The sequence below is a fragment of the Oryctolagus cuniculus genome, chromosome 4, assembly GCF_964237555.1.
Source record: "Oryctolagus cuniculus chromosome 4, mOryCun1.1, whole genome shotgun sequence".
In the NCBI taxonomy this organism is placed as follows: domain Eukaryota; kingdom Metazoa; phylum Chordata; class Mammalia; order Lagomorpha; family Leporidae; genus Oryctolagus; species Oryctolagus cuniculus.
Window position 1 is genome coordinate 65,768,492 of NC_091435.1, and position 23,645 is coordinate 65,792,136.

Genomic DNA, 23,645 nt, shown 5'->3' on the forward strand with positions numbered 1-23,645 from the left:
TCTTGTCTGGAATTTTTCAAAAGATTTATTCATGTTCAGATATTCCTGCTTCTGCTGCTTGTGCTTGATCTAGTCTGCTGTTTCAACTATATTTTAAAGTTTGATTTATTAAAATCTTTATTTAATATCTCTATGATTATTTTTTCACTAATAAAATTAATATTAACTTTTTTCTAAATGTTAGTATTTTGGTATATTTTTAACATATTTGTTCAATTTTTAATTAATTTTTAACAAAATTCAATATAGTTAATAGATAAAATTCTAAGATTATAATTATTTTTCATTCCTCCCTTACTCTCTCTCCTCTCCTCTCTCCTTCTCATCTTCCTAACTCTTTTTTTCCTTTCTTCTTTTTCTCTAGTTTTGTGATAATATTTTAAATTTATGTTATAATAAAAAAGGTTTAATGCTTCACCAAACAGGAAGTTTAATAAGTAAAAAACAAAAAAGACCCTAGTTTACTGGGAATATAGGCAATAGCTATAAATAATAATTGAATTGTGAAATGACAATATGATCCATATGCACTAAATTTTAAAGAAATCTCAGATCATTAAAATAGTAGTATAACATTCTTAATTATTGGTTTGACAAAGGTATAAAAAAGTTTTACCAAAATATGTTTACTGATACACAAAGATGTTTCTTGTTTTGCTTAATGTTGTGCATTAATTTTTCTTTTTGATAGGCAGAGTGGACAGTAAGAGAGAGAGACAGAGAGAAAGGTCTTCCTTTGCCGTTGGTTCACCCCCTCAATGGCTGCTGTGTCCGGTGCACTGCACTAATCCGAAGCCGGGAGCCGGGTGCTTCTTCCGGTCTCCCATGTGGGTGCAGGACCCAAGCACTTGGGCCATCCTCCACTGCACGCCCAGGCCATAGCAGAGAGCTGGCCTGGAAGAGGGGCAACCAGGACAGAATCCGGCGCCCCAGCCAGGACTAGAACCCGGGGTGCTGGCGCTGCAGGTGGAAGATTAGCCTAGTGAGCCACGGTGCCAGCTTGCATTGATTTTTAAATCACTTAGATGTCTACCTGTATTCTCATATCCCTTTCAGTATTTTTATAATCTTTATTTTGAATTCCTTAAAACTCATTCTATGTATTTGTCTTTTGGCAGAATCTGATATTAAAGCATTATTTTCTTCCTTTGGGAACATAAAACTTTCTGAGTTTTTTCTATTTCTTGTATCCCTATGTTGATATTTGTTTATCTAGTGAATCAGTTGTATGTATCACTTTTATGTATTTTATTTATTTGAAAAGAAGGAGAAAGGGAGGGATGGAGAAAGGAGAGAGAAAGAGAGTGAGAGAGAGAGAGAGATTCTGTATGTGAGTACTCTTCCTTAATTCCTGCAACAGTAGGCATTGTGCCAAACAATGTCAGGAGTTGTGAACTGATTCTGATTCTTTCACATAGATCCTATGACCTAACTACTTGAACCATCACATACTGCCTCTCAGGGTGCAAATTAGCAGGCAATTAGAATAAGCAGCAGAATTAGGACACAAACTCTGTATGTCCCTTATGGAATGTGGGCATCCTAAGGATCATTTCAACCAGTAAGTCACTCACTCACACATATATCTCTTTTAAATCATGGCTTTAATGGATTGAAGGCTTTTTTTCTGAGTATGTTTCTTTGGGTGTTGGTTTTTTAGGCTACTTTGCCTTCAATTCAAGTTGGGTATGGAAGTGTATCTCCCCATATCTTCACTGATAATGGTGGCAACAGTAATAATTTTATATGATGATTCTCTCAGACTCAGCAAAGGTGTGAGGGACTTGGTGGTGTAGATGGGGTCATAGCAGTGCTGAGTGCAAGTCTGGAGTGTGCATACCAGGCTTCCTGTGCCCACAAAGCCAGGGTGGACTATGGGACGGAAGTTCAATGGGACTGGGGTCCTAGGAACCACCAAAGCTGGGAAAAATTCAGAAAGTAAGCCAAAGGAAGATGGTCCAGCACTATGGTGGATGCAATGCTCTCATTATAGGTCAAGAGTATGGGAGCATGGCCACAAGTCTGAAGAGGCTTCTAAAGGCTTGCTTTTAAGATCTGGGGAGCAGGAACTGTTCTGCTGTATTGAATTACCCATTCCATGTAATGCAGGCTACCGCTTTTGTTAAGGTCCATTATCACTGTAGCTGCTTGGTCAGTTTGGGTTTGTAAGGCTGCAGCTCGTTTGCTCATGTGGTGAATTTTAGTATATATAGTATTCCTAAAAATGTTTCTTTTAAACTAATACCGAGTTTATTGCCTTTTTAAGGATACAATAGGTATATGTATGCAGTTATGATCTAGAAGGAATCACATGTGTTGACTTTAAATGTCGACATTCCAAGCAGTTGAAAATATTTTTACCTATTATTACTAATAGAAGAGTCACCCTGAACCATGGGAGGAAGGAATATTGGAGTAGAAAACATTGTCAAGTAAAGGTTCAAAACAAAGTTTAAAACTGTTTGCTCTTTGCAATTATCATGAGCCATTGACAAAGTAAACGCATCAAACTCTATCACAGTTCCAAAAATACTAACTCTGCAGTCACATAATTCCAGAAAATTCTGTAACTTGTAACCTTGCTATAACCACATACATACACTTTTTTAAAAGATTTATTTATTTATTTATTTTGAAAGTCAGAGTAACAGAGAAGCAGAGGCAGAGGCAGAGAGAGAAAGGTCTTCCATCTGCTGGTTCACTCCCCAAATGGTTGCAATGGCCAAATCTGGGCCAATCCAAAGTCAGGATTCTGGAGCTTCCTCCAGGTCTCCCAGATATGTGCAGGTGCCCAAGGACTTGGGCCATCTTCTACTGTTTTTCCAGTCCATAGCAGATAGCTTGATTGTAAATGAAGCATCTGGAACTTGAACTGACTCCCACATGGGACATATACTTTTATATATTTTATTCAACTTATTTTCTTAAGAAATTCAGTATAATTTATTAAAGATTAATAATAGTTAGTCATGGCTATAGTGTACTTTAAGAGTAATGACCAGGAAGGAGATATTTTATATATTGTTTAAAAATTAATTTAGAGGCTATTAAGCTAAGACAATGCAAGGGTTACCATGTAATCAAACTGAAACACAATTATTTTTTATTTTTGTTTTTTTGTATTTATTTAAAGTTTACAAATTTCATGCATTTCATCTAAAAACATTTAGGAACACAGTGATACTTCCTACTCTACCTTCCCTCCAGCCCATACAATACAATCACAACTCAATGCAAGCATTAAAAAAACCTAAGCTTAATCAACCAAAAACCATCAACTAATCTTGAGATAATCTGCCATCCAGAATCTACCACTAAGTAGAGCCCAACCACCGTCAGGGTGATGCTGCCTAACTCGTGACTGTGACTGATCAAACTCTGGTAAAATTTAGTGTGCATAAATTTATCTTTTAATAATATATATAATAGAAAGAAAATGCATTTAACATCCATTTCAGTAATAAATCTATATTCTTTGATGGGAGTCTTATTGTTTTATCTGTTGTAAATAGAACATCATAATTGACACTTTATTTTTTAAACTTTTATTTAGTAAATATAATTATCCAAAGTACAGTTTATGGATCACAATGGCTTCCCCCCCACCAATAACTTCCATCCCACCCACACCCCTCCCATCTCGCTCCCTCTCCCATTCCATTCACATCAAGATTCGTTTTCAATTATCTTTATAAATAGAAGATCGATTTAGTATATATTAAGTAAAGATTTCATCAGTTTGCACCCACACAGAACATAAAGTGTAAAATACTGTTTGAGTACTAGTTATAGCATTGATTCACATTGTACAACACATTAAGGACAGAGATCCCACATGATGAGTAAGTACACAGTGACTCCTGTTGTTGACTTAACAATTTGACACACTTGTTTATGGTGTCAGAAATCTCCCTAGGCTCTAGTCATGAGTTTCCAAGTCTATGGAAGCCTCTTGAGTTCGCTGACTTCGATCTTATTCAAACAAGGTCATAGTCAAAGTGGAAGTTCTCTCCTCCCTTCAGAGAAAGGTACCTCCTTCTTTGATGGCCCCATTCTTTCCACTGGGATCTCACTCACAGAGACCTTTCATTAAGTTGTTGTTTTTTTTTTTTTTTTTTTTTTTTTTTTTTTTTTTTTTTTTTTTGCCAGAGTGTCTTGGCTTTCCATGCCTAAAATACTCTCAGGGGCTCTTCAGCCAGATCTGAATGCCTTAAGGGCTGATTCTGAGGCCAGAGTGAGACAGCATTGGTACATGCAAGCTTGATGGGATTGTATTGGAATCCCCTGGCACGTTTCTAACTCCACCATTTGGGGCAAGTCCAATTGAGCATGTCCCAAATTGTACATCTCCCCTTTAAAAATATATTTTTATTAAAATAAAATAACATTTATGAGAAAAGCGTATAAAATAAAATATATACTAAAATTCAGCATATTTTTAAACAAATATCAATCATGTCAACTCAAAACTTATAGTTTTTATTTTACTCTTTAATTGGATTATTTCTATAATGTAAGTAGAGAGAATAAAGCTTAGATCAACATAATTAATACAAGGAAGGAATTGGTACATCATAGTGCTTAAGGACTGGGCTTTAGCATCTCACTGCTTTTCTACAAATTACTGCTCTGTCATTCTTTATCTTTGGAGTTTGATATGTAACTGTGACTCAGTTTCCACAAATCTATAATATCTCATATGTCTATTGTAACATAAAAGGGGTTTGTTAGTGTTACTACTGTTACTGTAACTACTACTACTATTACCACTTTCACTTTTATCAGTCATCATTGATGAAGGATTACCAGGAAAAAGGTGAATTTTGGAGAAGTTCTCTATTTTTTCCTTTATTGTTCCTCTTTTTAAAATTTTTTTCACCTAGAAACCTTTTATTTAAGGCATGCAAACTTCATGTATTTCATATATACAAAATTAGAAACACCATCCCTCCTTCCAGCCCACACTCCCACCCTTCATCTTCCTGCTTCTCCTATTCCCATCCTTATTTTGTACAGAATTTTTTCTTTTTTTGCAATTAACTTTATATTCATAGATTATTCATACACTAAGTAAAGAGTTCAACAAATGGTTTTGAGAAATGAAAAAAATCTGTTTCTCAATAGTCAAGACGAGGGCAGTTCAAAGTCATCACATTTCAACTGTCAATTACACTGCTCTAGATTACCTTTTAGGTACTCTCTTAGTTAACACAGATCAGGGAGAACATATGGTATTTGTCATTTTGGGATCGGCTTATTTCACTGAGTATAATGATTTCCATTTGCTTCCATTTTGTTGCAAATGACAGGATTTCATTTTTTTTCCTGCTATATAGTATTCTATGGTGTACATATACCATAATTTCTTTTATCGAGTCATCAGCTGATGGCTATCCGGTTGATTCCATATTTTAGCTATTGTGAATTGAGCTACAATGAACATGGGGGTACAGCAAATTCTTTCAAATGCTGATTTTATTTTGTTTGGGTAAATTCATGGGAGTGGGATGGATGGGTCATAAGGTAGGTCTATATTCAGATTTCTTGGGTATCTCCATGCTGTCTTCCACAGTGACTTCATCAGTTTACATTCCCACCAACAGTAGCTAAGGCTACCTTTTTATCCACATCCTCAATATCATTTATTGTTTGTTGATTTCTGTGTTACAGCCATTCTAGCTAGGGTGAGATGAAACTTAATTTTGGTTTAGGTTTACATTAACTGATGGCTAATGATCCTGAGCATTTTATCAAGTGTTTGTTGGCTATTTGAATTCCCCTGTTTGAAAAATACCTGTTCAAGTCCTTTGCCCATTTCTTAACTGGATTGTTTGTTTTGCTGTTGTTGAGTTTCTTGAGCTTTTTATAAATTCTGGATATTAATCCCTTATCAGTTGCATAGTTTGCAAATAATTTATTCCATTCTGTAGGTTGCCTCTTCACTTTGACTAGTGTTTCTTTTTCAGCTTTGATTCCTGTGCTTCTGGGGTCTTTTTCAAGAAGTCTTTGCCTATGCCAATGTATTCCAGGGTTTCCCCAATGTTTTCTAGTTATTTGATGGTATCAGGTAATAGATTTAAGTCTTTGATCCATTTTGAGTAGCTTTTTGTACAAGGTGTAACAAAGGGGTCTTGCTACATAGTTCTGCATGTGGAGATTCAGTTTTCCCAGCACTATTTGTTGAAGACTCCTTTTTACAGGGATTGATTTTAGCTCCTTTGTCAAAGATAAGTTGGTTGTACATGCATAGATTGATTTCTGGAGTTTCTATTCTGTTCCATTGTTCCACCCTTCTGTATTTGTGCCAGTACTAGGCTGTTTTGATTCCAACTGCCCAGTAGTATGTCTTGAAATCTGGTGTTGTGAGGTCTCCGGCTTTGTTTTTATTGTATAAGATCACTTTAACTATTTGGTGTTTCTTGTGATTCCATACAAATTTCAGCATCATTTTTTACAGATTTGAGAAGAATGTCATTGGTATTTTGACTTGAGAAATCTTCTAATGCATAAAATACGACATACATGTCATATTTCTAAACTAATGCAGTATAAACACTGATACATTTAAAATTAAGGAATAGTATAGTGCAATTAGAGTAGTTTTCCACACTAGAGACTATTATTTAGATACTTTAGTTTGTGATCCAAACATTTTTCAGCTTGGCTAGAACTTCAATAATTACAATTGGAGATGAGAAGTATTGAAGTTACTAGGTACTCTGCATCTAATTCTTTCTGCATGGAATTCTTTACTGCAAGAACACTTTTAAGATTAGGATGATATAAAGTATTTGTAAACCTGGTTTAGTGTTTGAAGTATACTATTTGCTTATATCTACACTGTAAGTATTAAATAGAACTCAAGCGAAGTATAATAACAATGCTACAGGCCAGAGCTGAAGCACAGTAGATTAATCTGCGTGCGGCGCTGGCATGCCATATGAGCACCAGTTCTAGTCTCAGCTGCTCCATTTCCAGTCCAGCTCTCTGGTATGGCCTGGGAAAGCAATAGAAAGTGGCCCAAGTCCTTGGCCCTCTGCACCCATGTGGGAGACCAGGAAGAAGCGCCTGGCTCCTGGCTTTAGATTTGGCACAGATCTAGCCATTGCAGCCATTTAGGGAGTAAACCAATAGAAGGAAGATCTTTCTCTCTGTCTCTCCCTCTCACTGTCTGTAACTCTACCTCTCAAATAAAAGAAAGAAAAGCTTTAAAAAAAGCAATGCTACAGATATATTGAAATAATAATAACCATAGCTAACTTTAATGTGTGGTTGTATAAATAACCAAAATAAAACATACTTTTAACAAAATATCTGATAATTATGAGATGATCAAGTCCACAAGCTTGGATTCATTCTTCAGACTAAATAGTGGTTTAAAGATTGGACTCTGGATTTAGAAGCTTGCCTGGACTTGAAAAGGACAATGGAGGAATATTTCTAATACATTCAGTAAATAACTTTAGAAGAGAAAAGAAAAATGCCATTACTTCAAGTTTCCACTATTACATAAGGTTAATGCATGTGAATGGATAATAGCTTGCTTGATATATTCCCAGGGAACCTAGAGGTGACAGAGATAAGTTTGGGGTCTAGCCAAATTGAGTGAGGATTCAGATAAGTCATTCCAGAGTAATTAGAACCTTAGCAGTTGAAAAATAATTAAAATATACTCTTAGATAGATTTTATTGTATCCAAGTAATTGCTGCCTCCCCTACTCAATTGACAGGAGCCTTGGCAAGGTGTCTTACTTGTGCCATCAATGAAAAGTAAGCAAAGTAATATGTAGCACTTCAGATCAGAAGATTTAAAAGACATCATATGTTCCCACTACTGCTCTTCTTCCTACACTGTAAAAACAATGTGCTTCTTTAACCCCAAACCTGACACATAATTGAAAAAAGCATGAACAATACATTTTGTTGAAAGTCATTACTTTTTTTTTCAATCTCAGCATAAGCAGGGAAAACTGAGATATATTTCGTCTTCCCAGCAAAGGTAGTTTTACCTGGCTACACTGGATGTATTGTCTTTGTTAAAGCTATCTTATAGTGGGCAATGTCTTTGTCAATCTGAATCCACTATAAAATTTTGCCTAAAATATCACTATGCTGTTTTAATAAAGATCACTTGCACTGTAGACAGAATCAGAAATTATGCATTTTTCAGAAGAATCACTTATTTATTTTAAAGTCACAGTTACAGAGAAATAGAGAAAGACAGAGATGTTCCAACCACTATTTCACTCCTAGATGGCTGCAAGGGCCAGGGCTGGGCCAGGTTGGAGCCACAAGGCAGGAACTTCATCTGGGTCTCCCAAAAGAGAGGCGGGGACCCAAACACTTTTCCCAGGCTATTTCCAAGGAGCTGGATAGGCAGCAGAAAAGTTGAAACATGAACCAGTCACCATATGGGATGCTTGCAATGCAGATAACTGTTTTAATCACAACACCAGCTCCAGAATTGATGTACTTTTTTCATGTCAGCTGGAAGATTAATTATAAATAGGACTAATAGTTTGTTGGCGTAGTATGCTCAGACATAAAAAGTAATTTAATTTAATTAATTTCTGAGGAAAATGAAATTTTCATTTTAAAGTTAAAATATTTTAAGTACAAATGGAATTATATTTTCAATCATTTATATTGATGTTTAGAGTGAATTTATTTGTAATTTCTGTTCCAACTTTCAAGACTGTTTGATAACTTTTTAATGATTCAGATAGACATTCCAAATGTTTTTCAAACACAAACAGAAAACATGTTCAGAATTGAAAGACAGTTGTAAATAGAATGGCTAGTAAAACTATATCCAATTTAGTTTCTTTAGAAGAAAAAATACTGTGAATAACCACATTGTCTACAATTATGGCTGGCTAATCTATGGTTCCGATTTACTTCTCTCATGTTGCATCTTCTTTACATATGGGCCAATATTTCAGAGAGAAAATTCTAAAGAGTAATGGACTTGTTGTAATCAAGAAAAATAATGAGAGTCTTTAAAAATAAGATAAAATAGGGATTGGAAAACATTAGTGGGCAAAAAAATTTGTTGTCACAAAGGGCTTTGAAGATAATTATTTATCTGCCTGGTGCCAGTTGAGGTACCCATTGATAGTATTTCTAAAGTAACTTATAAAGAAGCAATGGGCTTTTATATCCATAGACTCAGTCCCAAAGCCTTTTCATATCTACTTTTTTGGAGTCTGGTGAAATCCACTGTTCCCTGAGAACAGAATAATAAAGCAGCAAATAACCAGGTTTGTCACTACAACTGCTTCTTATTCCAAGACATCAAGTTTATATTGGCCAGATTAGGATAGACATATGTTATGGTAAACAACTTACAAACACTCATTTTTCATTTACACTATCTCATGTAGATTGACAGGGGCTTCTGCTACAGTCATTTAGAGACTCAGGTTGTTGGAACTTTTACCATATATCATATAGTTGTAACACCAAGGCACTGTCAGATGGTACAGGCAGAAGCAAAAACGCTGTAGAGCTTTTCCTAAAAGTAGTTCAATTGCTTCATACAGAAGAGATGCAGAAAATCAATTATTAGCCAGAACTAATTAGTCACATGGCCCTGCAAATTTAAGAAACCATTGCAGTAAAACAATCCTCTCATTTGCCCAGAAGAGGACAACTAATTTTGAATAAATTCTGAAGAACTTGACTATAGAGGTGAAACTTCTGGGAATGTTGCAATGAAACCGCAGAATCACCAGGAAAATATAATGAAGTATTGTACTATTTTAAGTAGAATTTTGGAAAATCTAAGAGCTAGAATAGCATGCTTTGGAGAATTGTCTTTATACTCATGTCTTAAATAACAGCCATTCATGCGTTGTTTAAAAATGTTTTGGTGATTAGATATTTTAAAATTGATTAAACTAGGAAACAGAGTATGATATTTTCAAGAAGACATAAATTTCTTTAAATAAAAAGAAATTTTATAAAAACAATAAAACCAAAAGGAATAGGAATATCCAACATATGGATATTGCCATTGGTAAGAAAAGAATATGTAGAAAATTGGTAGCAGAGAAATATTTACTGAATAAGAGACAATCACTGAGGTTTAGAAAAACAATTTGCATCCCATTAGTCATTTCTTTTTCTCCTCTGTGAGAAAAAGGCAAGAGCAGAAGAGAGGGCCATCTGCAAAAATCTCACTATTGTTTAGTTGCTTCAAGAATAGTAAAAAAAAAGTGTATGCTTGTCTAATAATGTCATGGTAGCAGAATGAGTTAGTTTAATTCATTCTTGTAGTTAGATTTTCTATCAAGCACTTTGACATCAATGAATGTTAAAATTTCTATCCACTGAGCCTAAGGTAGAGCCTTCACAGTGGACCTATTGCTGTAAGTGAAACAGGAATTGTTTGTTGCTTTGTGCATTATTCTTTCTCCAGAGTCTAGCATAATCCCTAGCATGTAGCAGACATTTGATAAATACTCATGTTAATGAATATAGTTGGAATGAGAAAATTTGAAAAGAACCTGGTAAATGTAAAGCATTATGTAGATAGCAATTGGCAAAGGCTTAATATGAGAAGTGTATTTATAATATTAAGATGAGTATAAACTAAACAGAAGTGAATTTCTCCTTGACATCGATTGGATAGGTAGGGCCAGGAGAGACATACAAAATAATTTGCTATGTTGAATATATTTGCATAGTTGAATGGAAGGTAATTCTTCCCTGATTTCTCTTTTAAATTTTCTTTATTTATATAGTTTGAGAAATAGTGAGAAAGACAAAAAGAAATCTGTCATCACTAGTTCACCTGGCCAATCAAGACAAAATTGAGAACTGGGAACTCAGTTTAAGTCTCCTACAGACTGGCAACACCCTAACTACTTAGGATATCACCTACTGCCTCCCAGGGTGTACATCAACAAGATGACTGGAGAACAGGGTTGTGAATAAACCCAGGCACTGTGATACTGGATACCCATGTCTCAAGTGGCCGCTAAAATTGTGTCAAATGCTATGCACCACACTTCTTTCTGAGAGTCATGAGATAGCAGATATTAGCTCTCAAGGAAGTATGACTACTCTTAAATTTGGGTATACCCCTTTTTTCTTTTTTCTTTTTTTAATTTTTGACAGGCAGAGTGGACAGTGAGAGAGAGACAGAGACAGAGAGAAAGGTCTTCCTTTTGCCGTTGGTTCACCCTCCAATGGCCACCACAGCCGGCGCGCTGCGACTGGCGCACTGCGCTGATCTGAAGCCAGGAGCCAGGTGCTTCTCCTGGTCTCCCATGCGGGTGTAGGGCCCAAGCACTTGCGCCATCCTCCACTGCACTCCCAGGCCATAGCAGAGAGCTGGCCTGGAAGAGGGGTAACCTGGACAGAATCCGGCGCCCGGACCGGGACTAGAACCCGGTGTGCTGGCGCCGCAAGGCGGAGGATTAGCCTATTGAGCCACGGCACCAGCCTGGGTATACCCTTATCAGATGTATAATCTGAAATATTTTCTCCCAGTCCATAGGTTACCTCTTCACTTCATCAATTTGTCTTTTATCTATATGTAATCCCATTTCCCCATTTTTATCTTGCTGCCCATGTTTATATACATAATATCAACTACAAAACCAATGATATGGAGTCTTTCCCCTCTTATGACAGTTTTGAGGTTCTAGGCATTTCAGTCAAGTCTTCAGTCCATTTTAATTTTACTTTTATGTGTTATAAGATAAGGGTTCTAATTTGGTTTTTCCATATGTAGATATTGAATGCTCTCAGCATCATTTATTGAAGAGACTATCTTTTTCCCATTATGTGTTCTTGGCATATTTGTTGAAATTGCTTGGCTGTAAATGTGTGGATTTATTTCTATTCTATTCTATCCATCTGTGTAACTATGTTATGTCAGTATCATGCTGTTTTGATTACTCTAGATTTGTAATACATTTTTAAGAAATATGATATCTCTAATTTTTTTAGAATTATTTATTTTATTTGAAAGTCAGAGTTACATAGAGAAGGAGAGCAGAGAGAGAGAGAGAGAGAGGGAGAGAGAGAGAGTCTTCCATCCACTGGTTCACTCCCCAATTGCCCTTGCTGATCACTTCATAATATAGTCTGTCTTATCTCCCATATGGTTAGTGTGAGAGCCTGCCTTATAAGAAGGACTGACTTGGGAAACAGCCAGAGCTGTATTGATCTGAAGCCAATAACCAAGCTCTTTTTCCAGGTCTCCCACGTAGATGCAGGAGCCCAAGAACTCAGACCATCTTCCATTGCTTTCCCTGCCATAGTAGAGATCTGGATCAGAAATGGATCAGCCAGGGCTCAAACTGGTGCCCACATGGGTTCCTGGCTCTGCAGGCGGTGGCTTTAGCCCCTACGCCACAGCGCCAGCCCTGATATCTCTAATTTTGAATGTTAATTTTTGTTCAATATTGCCTCAGCTATCTGGAGTCTTTTGTGGTTTCCTACAAGTTTTAGGATTTTTTTCTATTTCTATGAAAAATGGCATTGGACTTTTGATATGAATTGCATTGAATCTGTAGCTCACTTTGGGTATTACAGACATTTAACAATGTTAAGTTCTAATCTATGAATACCAAGTATCTTAAAGTTTTGTTTTTTCTTCTATTTCTTTTTATCGATGTTTTATAACTTTTGGTGAACAGGTCTTTACCTCCTTTGTTAATGAAATAGTACCATCAAAAAGGCAGATTATTTCTGTTTCTTCTGTTCCATCTTGATCATGTTGTTTCTGTTATGTTCATGGCTACATGATGTCAGAAGTAGCTTTCCAAATTGCATTTTCAAACAACAAAGTACATAGACAGTAAAACAAGAGGCTTTTTTTAATTTTAAATCTTAGCTAGCTTTTAACTTTCCTGGAAGTTTTTGGGTTTCTCTTCCTGGTATACTAGCCAGAGAACTATCTCTTGCCCTTGCTGATCTCTTCATAATATAGTCTGTTTTAATCTCCCTCTATGGTTAGTGGGAGACTCTGCCTTCTAGGAAGGACTGACTGGGGGAAGCTGAACAAAACTTAGAATTTCTTGCTAAAAAAGGTGGAAAGATCTGTTGAGCAGGCCATTCTGTCTTCCATAATCTCATATTTCATTTCTATGTTCAGTAAACTGTCCCCCTTCTTTTAAGATAAGCTATGTCTCAACCAAGATTTTTTTTTTTTAATATCGTGTTCTCTGTTAAGCTGTATTAAACTCTGCATGGCCAGTTCCTCCCTCTTTTATTTGCAAAGCCATTATTAACATTTCTATGAAATCATTTGGAAAATTGTATTACATACATCCAAATACATATATATTTCCTCCATCAGATAACATGATCCTGGAGCTCAAGTTCTTATTTGGTACTACATTCCTAGAACTTAATGATTTACCAGACTCAGGGTAGATACAGAATAAAGATTGGAAAAATTAAATAATTAAAACCCTCTATAACAGAATATATTTAAAATATGCTTTTTGGGGCCTGGCCTAGTGGTCTAATAGGTTAATAGCACTCAATATCAGACCACTAGTTAGAGTTCTGGCTTCTGATTCAGTTCCCTGTAAGTGCCCCTGAGACAGCAGCAGAAAGGGTGGACCGTGTACCTGGGGCCCTGCCACCCCAGTGAGAGACCCAGATGAGTTCCAGGCTCCTAACTTTTGTCTGGCCCAATTCTGGACATTATTGCCATTTGGGGAGTGAACTGGTAAACTGACAGATCGGGGCTCTCTTTCTCCATTTCTTTCTTTCAGTCTGCCTTTTAAGTAAATAAAATAAAGCCTTTAAAAATATGCCTTTTCATTATTTACATGATCATATCCATAAAAATTCTTAGGGTGATTGATCTATTATACTACATAAAAAACAATGATTTCCTTATATTTAAAAATATCTTTGAGTGCTTTACAACACCCTTTGAAGGTAAACACATTTGAATGTATAAATTCAAAATGTATATGTCAGTTACTGTCTCATGATCTTGGGATACAATATAACACACATAACGCAAGCATGGACCCTACATTCAAAGAACTCAGAAACTAGTGAGGGGAAATGTATTATTAAAATGGCTATTTAAAATTCAGTATGAACTTGTAGAAATACATTATGACCTAGAGCAAGAATTCCAAGAACAATCACTGGAAGTTCTTTCCTCTGGAATACTCACTTTGTTAATTCCTATGCACAGTGGAAGTGGGGCCTGACTTTGATATGAGAGGATACTAAGGAGACTTTTCAAGATGAACAGTGGAGGAAGACACTCCAGAGTGAGTATAATGGTATACAAATCTACAGAAATATCTACTTGTGCACATAATTAGGAAGATTAGATAGTTTTACAGTCTTGGAACACATGTTTTGTGAAGAACAATTTCAGGAGTGGTAATTAGGCAGGGATATAAGGGTCCAGATTATGAAGAGTGTTTTGCCTTATGGTTAGGATTTGGAACTATTCTGAAGACTTTGGGAGCTAGTTAGCTTATTTTTTCAAGGGGAATATGCCCTTCAACTAACAAATGCACTGTGAGGACTCGTTCGATTGATGGTTGTGAAGTCTTTTATTGGCAAATTAGAGAACCTCAACAGACTAAATTGATATAAAATGACCAACTTTCTCTTCTACTTTTAAAATCCTAGGAAATATGAAATGGATCCTCTCCCCATGAACATTTTTCATCTTTTTATTGTCACATGGGAGATGTTAATGCTTTTGGACTGCTGCCTGCAGCCTTGGCCTCACCACCTAAGTGGATATTTGGTGACAGCAGTGCACCCTCATAAAGACAGACTGCTGATTACATTTCCATTAAAAACCAGAGCCAAGTCTGTCTGCTAATTTTCCTGCCAATAACAGATTTTTACAGTGGCTAGTTTACTGTGGAGAAGAACCACTTTTCTTTTTAGAATACAAATAGCATAAGAAATTTAAGATCATTATCAACAAATTATCTAAACATAATTTTGAAAATGGTCTTTACATATAATTCTTGATCATATGTCTTTCTTTGTGACAAGATATATTATTGTCTGCCACAGAAGATTCTATTTGTCAATTACAGTCATAAAAATGAAAAGAATGGATGTACAGGGTACAATTCCAGTCATTCAGTTTTTAAACATTTATTATGTTCTAGGCATCATGCTATGTTCCAGCTCAAAAAATCAATGCAGCACAACTGTTGCCATCAAAAGGCTTACAATCCAGCAGGCCTGCTCACCTCCTGAAGAAGTATTTCTTTATGAATACAAAATCAAAATTCTTGTAAAATCAAAATTCTTATAATATGGGGTATAACAAAAGAAACTATATGTAAAATTGCAGGATTCAGATTTTCCTTAGTGATAGATATATAATTATGATAGAATCTCTGTAACAACAGTTGCTAAAATTTCATTTTTTTATCTTTTTGATCACTCTTTGTCATGGACTGTATGTGTCCTGTCAAAATTCATATGTTGAAGCTCTAATAAGAAATGAAGAAATAATTAAAGATAGAATTTGGGGAAGATAATTAGGGCTACATGAATTCACGAGGGTAGGCAATGGTGATAGGAACATGTCTTTATAAAGAGACACCAGAGAGATTATCCAGTCTTTTTTTTTTTCATGTGCATTGATCAAAGGAAGGTCCTGTAAGCACACAGCAGGAAGGTGACAACTTGCATACTTGGTAGAGAGCCCTCAGCAGAACACAACCATATTGGCACTCTGACCTCCAATATCCAGGCTGCAGATCACTGAGAAGTAAGATTCTGTTTGTAAGCCATGCACTCTATAGTATTTGTTATAACAGCTCAAGCTGATTAATATATCTACTTAACTGTAAATATCATGCTTGATATTTTCTTTTTATTTTTCTTAAATGTTCACCATGATCTTGAAAGGCAGCTATTATTGACTTCATTGTATATGTGTACAAATTGAGTTCAGAGTACCCTAATCATTTGCTTGGGATGATAAAACTAGTAAGTGGTAGGTCAGAATATAAATACATATTCATAATATCCCTACTACTAAATATTTTTTCATGCCATAGATTCATCAATATTTATTCCCATAATGATAAAATATCCTATTTATATATTTGTGTTTAAACTTACCAACCCCACTTTTCCTGAACCTCAGAGTAAGTGATAACCATACTCGCTAATTTGTCCTTGTCATTAAACATTCAAAATACATGGTAACATACTGTCTATGCAATGATTTCAGGAGTCAAAGAAGCAGGAAAATATTTTTCCTGGAAATCAAGTATCATCTTCTTCTCTCACTTTTAATTTTTAATGATAAGGAGAAGAAATATAATAGCTGTCTGACACAATATATTACATTCTCAATTTATTCCTGAGATTAATTGGCTCTGCTTTTCTTTATGTAGAAAGCATGTGCTGATGTGGATCAGTGACAGGTGGGGCAGTCAGGGACATGATTTAGGAAGTCAGATGGACATTCTGCTGCTTTTTGCCAGATTTACTTTCCTAGGCAGTTCTGGTCATACAGCTATTCAAATATGGAATATATAAAAATGTGATAGTACTTTCTTTTTTCTACTATGAATAGAACTTGTAATTGTCCTTGAGGAACTGGAATAATATGAATTTATTTCTGGTCACTGTCTTTTAGTGAAAGTTCTAGATGGATGTGGGTAATTGAAAGATTTTATAGAAAATGAAATTAAAAATTAGCTGATTTTGATGTGGAAATTTGCAATCCCTGCATAGTTTTTTTCACATAATGCATTTCCATGAAGTTTTGGAAGATTTCTTATATTCATGTTATTACCTCATTGTTCTCTATCCTTATATAAACAACTCTTTGAAAGAGCGTTCTATAGTCACTGATTCCAATATTTCGTTTTTCAAGTTTTTAAAACTATCATAAAATAGATATAGAAAAATTGCCATTACCAAGATAACTAATAAACCTTGTGCTGTATCTAGTGCTCAATTTTAATCCCTCTTGACCCATAAGTGGCAATTGACAACATTGATAAGTCCTCTTCTATATTCTTTCTTGTCTCGGCTAATAGGATATCACGTATACTTGACTTCCTTTCCTTCTGGTACTGCCTCAGGTTTCTTTTGTTGATTTACCGTCATCCATTTGATCCCTAAATTTACTTTCTTTGGATCAGTCTTTGGATTCCACCTCCCCTTCCTCCTTCTCCTCCTTCTTTTTGCATTGGGTGTTTTACATAGTCTTAGAACTTTAAATAACTTATGGTTTACATATCTGTGCCTGTAAAACAAATTGCTTCAACATTTGGTGATTTAAACTAGTAAGAGGCACTTTTTCTAGTTGAGTGCTTCTGGATTGTAATATCTTATGGGGTTACAGTGAGTTATCAGCAAGTACTGCAGTCATCTGAAGGCTGGACTGGAGCCAGAGTAACAATATCCAGGTTTTGCTCACTTAACTGCAAGTAGGCATAGGTAGTGTCCAGAGAATATTGTTTCTTCTGTTAATCATAAGTATCCTTAAATTAGGGTATGACAGGATTATTTTTTTTTCTTCACAAACTGATGTGTTGTTTCAGTGTTCATTTTCAATATCATCTAGTCCCTTCTTTTTTTTTATTTTTTTTTTATTTTTTAATTTTTGACAGGTAGAGTGGACAGTGAGAGAGACAGAGAGAAAGGTTTTCCTTTGCCATTGGTTCACCCTCCAGCACCGCGCTGATCCGAAGGCAGGAGCCAGGTACTTATCCTGGTCTCCCATGGGGTGCAGGGCCCAAGTACTCGGGCCATCCTCCACTGCACTCCCTGGCCACAGCAGAGAGCTGGCCTGGAAGAGGGGCAACCGGGACAGAATGCAGCGCCCCGACCGGGACTAGAACCCCGTGTGCCGGCGCTGCAAGGCGGAGGATCAGCCTAGTGAGCTGTGGCGCCGGCCTCTAGTCCCTTATTAAAAGCAGTTATAGACTTGTAAACTGTTGATTTCCTGGAAACCCTATTCCCATGAACGGTTCATAAAATAGCAACATCTTCATCATTATTCTATGCAAGCTTCGCCATAGATTTGATGTTTGTTCTTGCTTCAATTTTGGCAGAATTCATGTTCTTTAAGAGGGGCTCATTTCATATGGATATACTTCTCAGTGCTTCAAACTAGATTTTGCTTAGATGCGTTATACAAAGATACTAAAAGTTAATTTTGGTGTAAAGATTTTGAAATCCATACATAATGTTTTCATAATATCTATTTTCAGCAAACTGCTTGAAGACCTTAATACATTACCTTAAATATTTCTGAGGTTTTACAGTGATATCCTTCATATTTAAACAGTGTTTTTCTGACATTACTTAATTTTTTTTTTTATTTTTCTGGATTCTTCTCTCTTGTTTTTAGCATTGCTTGCCATATGGATACAGTAATCAGATTCAATTTTATTTCAAACTTAGAAATCCCTGGATAATTATGTATTTAAATACGATTCCTTTAGTTTAACTTTCTTGTTTTCACTTTACTATAGGCAGCAAAAGGTAGCCAAGTGACAACTTTAATACTCTGCCTGAGAATGCTTTATTAAATTACTTAAAAAGCAGATTTTTTATTTCCCACGGTATTTAAGGTGGCAATGTTGCTAAACTTATATCACTGAATAGCAAGAATTCTCTTTTCTCCAGCTTCTAATAAAATTTATAACATTTTCTTCGAAGTTCTTGCTTAGAGACTTAATAGCTATTGAGATTCAGGTACCATCCTTTTCTAGGATCTTTAGAATTTCATTACCCTCTTTATTTATGGGTTTTGCAGCCAAGGATTCAACCAAGTATTGATAGAAAAATTGCATGTATATTGAAATATAGAGATTTTTTGTCATTTTTTAAAATGATACAGTATAGCAACTATTTACATAGTAGTTACATGGTAGTAGCTATAATAAGTAATCTTGATATTACTAACTATATAGGAGGATGTGTGTAGGTTATATTCAAATATTATACTATTTCACATAAGTGGATTAGGCATCTGCAGATTTTCCTATCTGTGAGGAGTGTGTGAATTCCCAATATCAAAGTGACATGATTTAGGTTCTATTATTCTAACACCCTACTCCTTGTACAAAATACATAAATTTTACTTTGCTTCTGCAAAAAAAATTATCTTCTATTTATTTATTTTTGAGCCAGTAATTCAAGAGTGCATTGGCTGTACAGTTCTGGCTTTAGATCATTCATTGTCTGATCTATTGTCAGTTTTAGGCTGTCTGCTGTCATCTAAAAGCTTGACTCAAGGCTGAAGAATCCTTGATCTAGACATCTATTGAAATGGAGAGTGGGTTGATGTTGGCTATTTCTCACAGACCTTAGTTTCCCTTTACTTAAACCTCTCCTCAGAGGGCTATTTGAATACCCTCATGACCTGGAGGAAATCTCCTTATAGCAAGCAATTCAAGATACAAGAATAGAACCTGTAATGCTTTTTAAATACCTATTCACAGAAGTCACATAGTCTATCATAATATGGTGATCACACCATACAATAACAACTACAAAACGTTAAAGAAAGAAATAAATGTAGACACAGAAAAATGGAAAACTCTTCCATGTTTGTGGACTGGAAGAATTAATGTCATCAAAATGTCCATACTACCAAAAACAAGTTGCAGATTCAATGTGATCCTAATCAAAACCAACAGTGTAGTTCTCAGATCTTGAAAACAAGAGGCTAGAATTCATAATGAAACAGAACAGACCCCAAATAGCTAAAATAATATTAAACAATAAAAATATGTAGAAGTATCACAATACTAGATTTTAAGATATACTACAAGGCAGTTATAATCACAACAGCTTATATATATATGAAATATTTGAAGTTTGTTGACCTTTAAAATTTTTTAAAAAAATAATAAAAACGGGCCAGTGCCGCAGCTCACCAGGCTAATCCTCTGCCTGCAGTGCTGGCACCCCGGGTTCTAGTCCCGGTTGGGGCACCAGATTCTGTCCCTGTTGCTCCTCTTCCAGTCCAGCTCTTTGATGTGGCCCAGGAGTGCAGTGGAGGATGGCGCAGGTGCTTGGGCCCTGCACCCACATGGGAGACCAGGAGGAGGAGCCTGGCTGCTGGCTTTGGATCGGTGCAGCATGCTGTTGGCAACACACTGGCCGTGGCGGCCATTTTGGGGGTGAACTAACAGAAGGAAGACCTTTCTTTCTGTCTCTCTCTCTCTCTCTAACTCTGCCTGTCAAAAAAAAATTAAAAAAATAAAAAAAAATTAAAAAATAATAAAAAGACAAAAAAATGAAAAATCTAAATTTATTGTACTGGCTCTGAACCTGCTAAGGCTGAATATACAACTGTATCAAGGAGATTGTTAGAAAGGTCTTCAATGATAAGAGGAAAACTGTTTTTTGTTATCTATAGAAAGAATGGATTGGGTTTATATAGTAACGGAAAATTTGGTAATAGTTTTGACAATAATTTGTGATAACTGGTAAAATAAAAAATTACACACATAGAAAGGATCACTTCGACTGGCGCAGCAGCTCAATAGGCGAATCCTCCAACTGTGACGCCAGCACACTGGGTTCTAGTCTGGGTTGGGGCCCCGGATTCTGTCTCTGTTGCCCTTCTTCCAGTCCAGCTCTCTGCTGTGGCCCAGGAATGCAGTGGAGGATGGCCCAGGTACTTGGGCCCTGCTCCCGCATGGGAGACAAGGAGAGGCACCTGGCTCCTGGCTTCGGATCAGCGCAGTGCGCCAGCTGCAGTGGCCATTGCGGTGTGAGCCAATGGAAAAAAGGAGGACCTTTCTCTCTGTCTCCCTCTCTCACTGTCCACTCTGCCTGTCAAAAATTTTTTTTAATTTAAATAAAAAAGAAAGGATCGCTTTAGTTATTTAAGATGCATATAATTTTATGACTATATAGAAAAAAATCAAATAAGAAATTTTTCAAGGAGACTATAAATGAAGAACCAACTTTTTTTTTAGGGTCTTTTTTTTAAACTTTTATTTAATGAATATAAATTTCCAAAGTACAGCTTTTGGATTACAATGGCTTCCCCCCCATAACGTCCCTCCCACCTGCAACCCTCCCCTTTCCCACTCCCTCTCCCCTTCCATTCACATCAAGATTCATTTCCGATTCTCTTTATATACAGAAGATCAGTTTAGCATACATTAAGTAAAGATTTCAACTGTTTGCTCCCACACAGACACATACAGTGAAAAATACTGTTTGAGTACTAGTTATAGCATTAAATCTCAATGGACAGCACACTAAGGACAAAGATCCTACATGAGGAGTAAGTGCACAGTGACTCCTGTTGTTGACTTAACAAATTGACACTCTTGTGTATGGCATCAGTAATCACCCTAGGCTCTTTCATGAGCTGCCAAGGCTATGGAAGCCCCCTGAGTTCACTGACTCTGATCATTTTTAGACAAGGCCATGGTCAAAGTGGAAGTTCTTTCCTCCCTTCAGAGAAAGGTACCTCCTTCTTTGATGACCCATTCTTTCCACTGGGATCTCAGAGTGTCTTGTCTTTCCATGCCTGAAATAGTGTCATGGGCTTTTCAACCAGATCTGCATGCCTTAAGGGCTGATTCTGAGGCCAGAATGCTGTTGAGGACATCTGCCAATCTATGGGTCTGCTGTGTATCTCACTTCCCATGTTGTATCATTCTCTCCCTTTTTGATTCTATCAGCTAGTATTTGCAGACACTAGTCTTGTTTATGTAATCCCTTTGGTTCTTAGTCCTATCATTAGGATCAATTGTGAATAGAAATTGATCACTGGGACTAGTGAGATGGCATTGGTACATGCCACCTTAATGGGATTGAATTGGAATCCCCTGGTATGTTTTTAACTCTACCGTTTGAGGCAAGTCAGCTTGAGCATGTCCCGAATTGCACATCTCTTCCCTCTCTTATTCCCACTATTACTTTTAACAGCAATCACTTTTCAGTTAAGTTTCAGCACTTAAGAATAATTGTGTATTGATTACAGTATTCAACCAAAATTATTAAATAGAACAAAAAAAAAATACTAAGAGGGATAACATATCAAGTTGCTCACCAACAGTCAGGGTGAGGGCTGATCAAGTCACCGTTTCTCATAGTGTTCATTTCACTTTAACAGGTTTCCTTTCTGGTGCTCAGTTAGTTGTCACCTATCAAGGAGAACAAGTGGTATTTGTCCCTTTGGGATTGGCTTATTTCACTCAGCATAATGTTTTCCAGATTCCTAACAGGGATCACTTTTCAGTAAAATTTAAACACCTAAGAAGAATTGTGTGTTAATTACAGAGTTCAACAAATGGTACTAGAACAAAAAAATACTAAAATGGATAAAGTATTACATTGTACATCAACCGTCAGGACAAGAGCTGATCAAGTCACTGTTTCTCATAGTGTCCATTTCATTTCAACAGTGTCCATTTCATTTCAACAAGTTTCCCCTTTGGTGCTCAGTTAGTTGTCGCCGATCAGGGAGAACATATGACAGTTTTCAAAATGAAACTATTGGGGCTGGCACTGTGACGCATTTGGTTAATGCTCTTCCTGTGGCACCAACATCCCATATGGATGCCAGTTCTAGTCCCAGTTGCTCCTCTTCCAGTCCAGCTCTCCACTGTGTCCTGGGAAGGCAGTGGAGGATGGCCCACGTGCCTGGGCCCCTGCAACTGCATGGGAGACCAGGAGGAAGCACCTGGCTCCTGGCTTCGGATCAGTGTAGTTCTGGCTGTAGCGGTCATTTGGAGGGTGAACCAACAGAAGAAAGACCTTTCTCTAAGTCTCTCTCTCACTTTCTATAACTTTACCTGTCAAATAAATTAAAACAAAAAAGAAACTATTTATCATTGTCAATCTCTTCCAGAATAAGGTTTGCAAAGAGTAAAATGGTTTCAGAGAAAATATAAAATCCAAAGTTCCTCTAGGGAAGCATAATTTTAGGGTGAAGATCTCAAAGTTTTGGCTGTAAAGTTCTTTGTTAAGACCTCAAAAAATGGAGGTAGTATTATATAGACTATCAGTACAAAAAAATTCTTTTTTCTTTTTTAAAGGTTTATTTATTTATTTGGAAGTAAGAGTCACACACACACACACACACAGAGACACACACACACACACACACACACAGAGATACATAGAGAGAAATATTTCATCCTCTTTTTCACTCCCCAGATGGCAGCAATGGCCAACACTGGACCAGTTGAAATCCAGGATCCAGGAGCCTTAGTCCACAACTCCCATGTGGTTGGCAGACTTCCAAGCAGCCAGGCCATCTTCTGCTGCTTTTCCTAGGCCCTTAGAAGGGAGCAGTATCAGAAATGGAGCATTTGAGTAATGAACTGGCACCCATATGGGACATTGACATTTTAGGTGGCCTCCTTACCTGCTATGCCACAGCACCAGCTCCAAAAAGGCTTTTCATAATCAATTACACAATTACCTACTTTTTTCAAAACTTTTATTTATTTATGCTTAATTTTTATATGAAAGAGAGAGAAAGATTGATAAGCTCTCTGTTCACTCTCCAAGTGCCCACCATAGTTGGGGATTTGCCAGGCCAAAGCCAGAAGCTCAGAAGTTCATGTGGCTCTCCCACATGGGTGGCAGGATCCTAAACTCTTGAGCCATTATTTGTTGACTCCTAGGGTGTTCACTAGTTGGATGCTGAAATCAGGAACAAATCTAGGACTGAAATCTACAAA

At 36.5% G+C, this 23,645-nt stretch overlaps 1 long non-coding RNA gene across 2 annotated transcripts in view; it reads left to right on the plus strand.

The window, feature by feature from the left end:
* Positions 1–14,028: 14,028 nt before the first annotated feature.
* LOC138849487 (uncharacterized) overlaps positions 14,029–23,645 on the plus strand; it is a 91,435-nt gene continuing 81,818 nt past the window's right edge. Inside the window, exon 1 of one of the 2 annotated variants that reach the window (XR_011388356.1) lies at positions 14,029–14,252. This is a non-coding gene — a long non-coding RNA (uncharacterized lncRNA). The remainder of the gene's footprint in view (positions 14,253–23,645) is intronic. The other variant, XR_011388355.1, reaches the window with a different exon arrangement.